An 8,565-nucleotide genomic window follows, 5' to 3' on the forward strand; every position below is an offset into this window, starting at 1 on the left:
ATTTCCATTGAAATTGAACTTTTTTTCTCAGCCTCCTTTGTTTATGTTGAGATATTTCAGTTTAAAGACCAGGAAAAGGACTTATTCTTTGCCATAAAAGTGATATTACTGAACATACACACAGGAGCTTGATAAAAATGCTCATTTTAAAGGAAAATTTCAGACGGCATTTAGAGGTTTTTGCATCTAAACTCTTCAAATACAGCTAGGAGATGAGGTGAAGACTAGATAGCATACAGCTGTGGATACGCACATCAATATAGCATAATTTTTGTGACACTGTATAACAATAATTATTATTTGTACAGTACTGTTGGTTGGGTGGGGGGTAGGCGTTAATAAAATACAATTTACTGAGTAATTTAATACATAACATACATAATACACGGTATAATTACTGTTTTTACATTACATTGACGGTTGGGTTTATGGTTGGGGTAGGAGTAGGAGTAGACGTTCATAAAATCGAATTTATTTGGTAATTTATTAAATAACATACATAATACTCGGTATAATTACTCTTTTTACATTACTGTGATGGTTGAGTTAAGGATTGGGTAGTGGTAGACGTTAATAAAATACAATTAATGGGAAATTTAATAAATAATATAACAGCATTTGACTTCTTGCTGGTAAACAAGCGGGAAAAGTAATGAGATGGCGCTGAAAATGGCTGCCCATAACACCTGAAACAACGTGCTAATAAAACACGGTGTAGAAAAGGTACATGTTGATAAATGTGAAGTAAATACCCTGACTTGGACACACACACACGAAAAAAACTGCCTGAATTTGAATCTCTGGAATAGAACATTTTTAAAATTCCATGACATTCCACAAATGACACGTGGAATTCCTGAATAAGACTTTAAAAACAAACAAACAAAACAAACCATCCGATGTCGCTGTAATTCGTCATCATTCCTCTCTTGTCTACGTGGCAGTCCGTGATCTGGTGTGCTGTACTGCTCCCTGTTGGTAATCTGCATTAAACTACGCTTTAAAACCGGTCCAGTGACTCCATTCAAGCTCAAAACCAGTCTTCATTGACGTTTGTCAGTGTCGTTTGGACTTTTACGAGCGCGGGAGGCTTCTTTGAGAGTGTTTATGCATTAAGATGTGTGAAACTGCCAATATGTATTTTCTAAAAACAACTGTAGGGGGCACCCGGATTTGAACCGGGGACCTCTTGAACTGCAGTCAAATGCTCTACCACTGAGCTATACCCCCTGACCATACCACATGTCGGCAGATGTGAAATATGAACGCAATAATATACTCTCAATTTAATCGATTAATGCTGTGATAACATGAGCCCAGAATTGATTAGTGTGTGTTTCAATATTTATATCAGATTTATTGAAGCTATGGACATCAATTGTTCATTCTGTTTAATAGACCCAGAAATAGTCCCTCATATTTTCGGCATTGTCAAAATACAAAAAGTTTATGGTGGAAGAAATCTAAATATATAATTGATAAAGTGCTGTCAGATTTTTTACTGTATACTATATAAGAAGGTAGTTGGTTCGAGCCTCGGCTGGATCAGTTGGCATTTCTGTGTGGAGTTTGCATGTTCTCTCCGTGTTGGCGTGGGTTTCCTCCGGGTGAAGTTTACCCTTCAGTTCAAAGACATGCGCTATAGGTGAATTGGGTAAGCTAAATTGTCAGTAGTGTGTGTGCGTGAATGAGAGTGTATGGATGTTTCCCAGTGATAGGTTGCAGCTAGAAGGGCATTCGCTGCATTAAACAAATGTTGGATAAGTTGGCGGTTCATTCTGCTGTGGAGACCCCTGATAAATAAAGGGACTAAGTTGAAATGAATGAATTATTATATATATATTTTTGTTATAATTTGCAAAATGAAGCTTATGTTATCAATCTTTTGACTCACCAAGTTTCATACTCATAAATCCAGCAGTCAGAAACCTCTTTTTTTCCCTCTGTTTTATATATGTACACTCACCGGCCACTTTATTAGGTACACCTAACTAGTACGGGTTGGACCCTCTTTTGTCTTCAGAACTGCCTTAATACTTCATGGCATAGATTCAACAAGGTACTGGAAATATTCCTCAGAGATTTGGGTCCATATTGACATGATAGCATCACAGTTGCTGCAGATTTGTTGGCTGCACATCCATGATGTGACGCTCCCTTTCCACTACATCCCAAAGATGCTCAATTGGATTGAGTACTGGTGATTGTGGAGGCCATTGTCAGGGGTACACTGTGGTCATAAAGGGATGGACATGGTCAGCAACAATACTCAGGTAGGCTGTGGCGTTGACACGATGCTCAATTGGTACTAATAGGACCAAAGTGTGTCAAGAAAATATCCCCCACACCATTACACCACCACCACCAGCCTGAACCGTCGATACAAGCCAGCATGGATCCATGCTTTTATGTTGTTGACGCCAAATTCTGACCCTACCATCTGAATGTCACAGAAGAAATCGAGACTCATCAGACCAGGCAACATTATCCCAATCTTCTATTGTCCAGATTTGGTGAGCCTGTGTGAATTGTAGCCTCAGTTTCCTGTTCTTAGCTGACAGGAGTGGCACCCGGTGTGGTCTTATGCTGCTGTAGCCCATCCGCTTCAAGGTTGGACGTGTTGTGCATTCAGAGATGCTCTTCTGCATACCTCAGTTGTAACGAGTGCTTATTTGAGTTACTGCTGTCTTTCCATCAGCTGGAACCAGTCTGGCCATTTTCCTCTGACCTCTGGCATCATCAAGGCATTGGCATCCACAGAACTGTCGCTCACTGGATATTTTCTCTTTTTCTGACCATTCTCTGTAAAACCATAGTGATGGTTGTGCGTGAAAATCCCAGTAGATCAGCAGTTTCTGAAATACTCAGACCAGCCCGACTGTCACCAACAACCATGCCACATTCAAAGTCACTTAAATCTCCTTTCTTCCCCATTCTGGTGCTCAGTTTGAACTGCTGCAGACCGTCTTGACCATGCCTACATGCCTAAATGCATTGAGTTGCTGCCATGTGATTGGCTGATTAGAAATTAGCGTTAATGAGCAGAGAACATGCAAACTCTACACAGAAATGCCAACTGCTCAAACCAGCGACCTTCTTATAGTTATATGCGTAAGTGATGAATATTAATTTTGTTTAGGTAACACTTACACATCCCATATAATAACTACACAATTATACATAAATAACAATGTTTATGCATAATTACGGGCAACAAACTCAAACTCATCTATATAAGTGCATGTACATAGGCTACTCTGTAGGTAAATGTATAGTTATACTGTATTAAGGACACCGTTAAATACAGTGTTCCCCCCAGTGTGTTTATTACATTCATGTGACATGAATAATTCTCCACACAAGGCCATTTCATCCTCACAAAAGCTTTTATTCTGAAATAAACAGCTGCTTTATGAAGAGCCACTGGCATAAAATACATGCATTTGATATAAACACTGTTAACTTGTGAAATTAATATGCAGAAACAACAGGCAGGACAATGAACATCCAGACAGCTGCAGATCACATGCTAGTGTTTCAGACATTAGGAAAATATACTTCAATAGTGTACAAATAAAAAAGGCAGGAAAACATCATTCAGGCGGAGCTCTTGGGGTTGATTACTACCCTACAGGAACAGTGTTGTGTGACAGAGGGAAGGAGGAAGTCTCATCCTGTATCCCGAATCTTCCAGTGAGTTCACATTTCATCTCCTCCTCATATCAGAAAGAAGAGAGACAGAGCTTCTTCCTGAAAGGTTCAACACAATACATAAATATGATATTATTATAAACACGATGAAGTAATCGGATATCATACAATATGGAGGACCAGACCTGCAAAAAACAAATAAATAAATACTTAATAATAATAATAATATATAGTATATATTTTATATAGAACTATAGTGTATATGAGCAATATCACACTTGTAGCAGTGCGATGTGGCTGTATATCAGCACTGGTCTGCCTTACTGTTCCACCAGTGACGATGTACAGCCACATCGCACTGCTACGAGTGTGATATTGCGCTTATACAACAGTTTGATGGCATAACCGTATGTATAATAAAGAAAATCAAACATGGAGAGTCTAAAAACCCTTTTGAAAGAGGAACTACTTTCTTCCACCATTCATTCACATCTGCAGCTGTCGTCAGAACAGCAGAAAACCGTTGCTACTTCATTAACGTCACTTTAGAGCTGTTTGAATGATTCTCTAGCGTAATGTCTAAAGTGATGACAAAACAGGTGATTTTGCTCACATTGTAAGATTATAAGGCTGAACAGTATGAAATGCCATCAGTCTACTGAGATTCCGCAGTATTTCTCTGTTGTAATAGGGAGATCACAATATTACTGAGGTATAAATACCGCACTACCACACACAAAAGAGAGAGATTGACTAAAGGCCGGCTCACACTGTGTAATCTTTTTATAACCCTGAATGATTGTAGCATGTCAGACTGCACGAACATGGCTCACACTGTAAGATCTTAGCTGTCATAAAGTCAGACTGAACGACAATGAAGATGCACCAAACATGGAAGAAAACTCCCCAGAAGTTTGACGTCATCCACCCGTGACACTTTCACTATCCCGCGTTCTGAAATGATTCCTCATAGAAAATGTAAACAATCTGTAGCAATTTTGCACACGGCATGTCTCAATAATAAAACCAGGAAGAAAAAAACAGTTTTGACATTTCTCTGTGCTCACAATGCAGGAAAGTGTCTGAAAACTTCTGACACTGCCAGAATTTCATCGGAGGAAAAATCTGATCGCAACGGACACTAATCGGCTGTCTGTGAACATGTCAAACCAACGATCAAAGATCTCCGATTTTAGCCTAGCATTTCAGGAATCTTTTAGGATTTCCCAAATTTTCCTCAGATGACAAAATCGTGGCTGAAATCTCACAGTGTGAGCAGGGCTTTAGAAAGTCATTTAGCTGTTTAATAATGATCTGATCAGCCAACACAGTCTCACGGCAATTCGTAACTTTTTGATTTAGTGGCTAATTCGTATGAATTCGTACGATCTAATTCGTACAATTTAGTACGATTTGCTCATCCCTCAATGATAGTTGGGTTTAGGGGTGTGGTTAGGTGCGGTTTTTAAAATCATACAATTTCGTACGACTGAACTCATACGAATTCGTATGAATTAGCCACTAAACTGACAAAACGTAAAATACGTTTTCTCGTGAGATCAGGCTGGATCAGCTGTAGTTTGAAATTACCTTGTGCTAAGTGCTTATTATGCGGTCTCTGTCGCCATCTTGTGGATGAACAACTTCAACCATCATTTCTCAAAGATAGGCCTATGGCCGCCGACACGCTATCTCTCAGAAATGATAAATATTTAAAAATAGGCACTATCCTTATAAATAAACTGCTTAGTTGCAATCTAAACAACTCCATTCTCAACCAAAAAAGCCTCAAAAGTACATTATGTTGTCCAACAGCAGCAATATTTGCAGTACAAACCGTGTCCCCTGCTTGTCGCTGTTATGTGGAGTACACAACATTAAAGGGTTAGGAGGCTAGACCAGTGCTGTTATTTGCAGAATATCGCACGGCTCTTTTATAAATATATACAGTTGAAGTCAGAATTATTAGCCCCCCTGTTTATGTTTTTTTCCCCAGTCTCTGTTTTACAGAGAGAAGATTTTTCAACACATTTCTAAGCATAATAGTTTTAATAACTCATTTCTAATAACTGATTTATTTTATCTTTGCCATGATGACAGTAAATAATATTTGACTAGATATTTTTCAAGACACTTCTATACAGCTTAAAGTGACATTTAAAGGCTTAACTAGGTTAATTAGGTTCACTAGGCAGGTTAGGGTAATTAGGCAAGTTATTGTATAACGATGGTTTGTTCTGTAGACATCGAAAAAATATATAGCTTATTTACTGTCATTATGGCAAAGATCAAATAAATCCGTTATTAGAAATGAGTTATTAAAACTATTATGTTTAGAAATGTGTCGAAGAAATCTTCTCTCCGTTAAACAGAAATTGGGGGAAAATATAAATGGAGCGGGGATAATTCAGGGGGCTAATAATTCTGACCTCAACTGTATATTTACACACCATATACATTTTCTTTTTGCAGGTTTGGTTCTCCATATCTGCACGAGGCCTGTAGCATTATTATAGCTAATGCAAATGCAAACCCGCGATATAGTCTATTGTGCTATTCCTCGTATTACGCATGTAAAAATGGTAATATTATATAACATCACAGACCTAAATGATCCAATATTCCTATTTTCATCTAACCATAATGATAAGCACATTTAGATAAGCGCCCACCCACAAACACCATCAATCAAACACCCCTCTTATAAACAAGACAACGGCGCTCTTCCTCCGTTATTTGCTCTATTTCATCACCAACCTTTGTGTTTCGCGATCCGTCGCGAGGCGCGTCCATGTTGACACAATCACAGCATGTAGATGATGTAGGACAGGAACATGAGGCCGATGATGGCGAAAAACATCAGTATCAGGACGTCCAGCATGATGAGGGAGATGCGGAGGACGTTCGGTCACCGGAGCTGAGAAATGTTGGGCTGAGTGTCCGGCGGACTGCAGATCCTGCCCGGCTGCTCAACACTGCTGGCCGCCCTGCGAGAAACAGATGCAGCGGGCGATAATAATAGCCGCGGCCAGATGATCAGTAAAGGGGAGCATCTTTGTGTGTGTGTTTTTTTTTAATGAGTGAAGAGTGCATATGCCTGCTTTATTAGAATCGATACATATCGATCTTTATTACAGGAAACAAACCGATACGGATAAAAGAAGCATTTCATGTTTTATCTATTAATATGCAATTAAATATTTAACTGAGGGCACACCCCGAAAATAAACACAAATAAAAAAAAAACACACTCCCCTCCTACCTTCCGAGTTCCTTCTGTTGAACATATAAGATGATTTTTGAAAGATTTGTAGCCATTGACTTCAATAGTTTTTACTTTGGAGGTTTATGGCTGCTGTTTTCTAACATTTATCAAACTATCTCTTTCGTTTGTGTTCACCTTAAGGATTTCTGCATGAACTATCCCTTTATATACTGTAATAGGATTTATAGGTATGTAGTAACAATCCTAATTTAAGATTGGAATTAAAATAAAGTGATTAGCCCTCCTGTGAAATTCAGATGTTTTTTAATATGTTTAATCTGACACATTTTTAAACATAATAGTTTTAATAACTCATTTCCAATTAGTAATTTCTTTTTCTTTGACATGACAGTATATAATATTTTACTAATCCAACGTTAAGAGATAACCAAGTTAATAAGTTTAACTTGACAATTAGGGCAGAGATTGAACAACAGTAAAAAGACAATAAAACAATAAAAAGATATTTATTTTATTATTAATAATAATAAAATTCACCTTTTAGACATTTAATTTTCCGTATTCGAGCCAAACTAAAAGAAATAAGACTTAAAAAAAATAGTTGCAAATGCCCTGAAAAATCCTTGCTACACTCAAAAATAACTCATTGGTTGAACTCAATTTAATTGAGGGCAGGATTTCCATACAATCAATTTGTGTACGCTGTAAAAAATGCAGGGCTGCACACAATTCATTCATGTTGCCCCAACACAAATCCATTAAGATAACGCAACTCATTTAAGTAGATTGAACCAAGCAATTAAGCCCCCCCACCCCCCAAAAATAGCCAGAATTGTGTTGTTTTAACTCATTTTAAATTAGTTTGAAACAGAAATCTTTTGAGTGTAGCACCAACTAAAAAAACTTTTGTATTTTTATTTTACTTAAGCTCAAATGTCTGATAATATCATGTGTCTATGATGTGTTGTATATTTCAAAGTCTCTTAGTTTTATTTAAAGTTATCCTCAATGAACTAAAAGAGCCATTTTAAGCATATTTCATGAGTTATGAAGCTGCCAACAGCCAAAGCACAGATGCTTCTGCAAGGTGGTAATCTCAAAACTCAAAGCATTACACGAAACTCTTCTAAATCTTTAAACTAAAGTGAAGAATAAAGTCTTAAGTCTTTCTATTAACTTTAAACACCTACTCTGTAAAACCCAATAAGAGAAGGTAACTCATGAGGAAACCGATTGCAACAAACCAATTAAGTTCAAAAACTAATCCTAATGAGTACTGTGAACTTACTCCTAATGAGTAAATGAAGCAATTTGAGCACAGTAAAACCCAATAAATGAACTCAAACCAACTGAGTACTGTAAAACCAATGAGTTAAGGCAACTCAAACTCAAAAGTAAAGTTTGAGGAAACCGATCGCTACAAACCATTTGAGTTAAGAAACTAATCTAGGGTATTTAATTAACTCATTACCTTTAACACTGAGTTCAAAACTCTTTTCAAATGAGTAGAATTAACTTTCAGTACATTTTGAGTTAACTACACTCATTTCATTTGATAAAGTTGACTGTTGGGTTTTTCAGTGTAACATTATTTTTATTGTCAACATTTCCCTCTCTTAATTCAATCTCATGCAAATGCTGAGAACTACAAATCCCCCAACCAGGTAGTGGGATCAACACCATTCCTT

The 8,565-nt window shown here is 37.4% G+C and overlaps 1 long non-coding RNA gene and 1 other non-coding gene across 2 annotated transcripts; both read right to left on the reverse strand.

Annotated features, from left to right (window-relative positions):
* Positions 1 to 1,158: 1,158 nt before the first annotated feature.
* Positions 1,159 to 1,230, reverse strand: trnac-gca (transfer RNA cysteine (anticodon GCA)). Its single transcript has one exon. It is a non-coding gene; the product is annotated as a tRNA-Cys (tRNA).
* Positions 1,231 to 3,367: 2,137 nt separating this feature from the next.
* On the reverse strand, positions 3,368 to 6,717 carry LOC130218233 (uncharacterized). The gene is made up of 2 exons (XR_008835932.1): positions 6,409 to 6,717; positions 3,368 to 3,750 (listed from the first exon to the last, which is right to left on the reverse strand). It is a non-coding gene; the product is annotated as an uncharacterized LOC130218233 (long non-coding RNA).
* Positions 6,718 to 8,565: the final 1,848 nt, after the last annotated feature.

The sequence above is a fragment of the Danio aesculapii genome, chromosome 3 (genome assembly GCF_903798145.1).
Source record: "Danio aesculapii chromosome 3, fDanAes4.1, whole genome shotgun sequence".
Classification (NCBI taxonomy): Eukaryota; Metazoa; Chordata; class Actinopteri; order Cypriniformes; family Danionidae; genus Danio; species Danio aesculapii.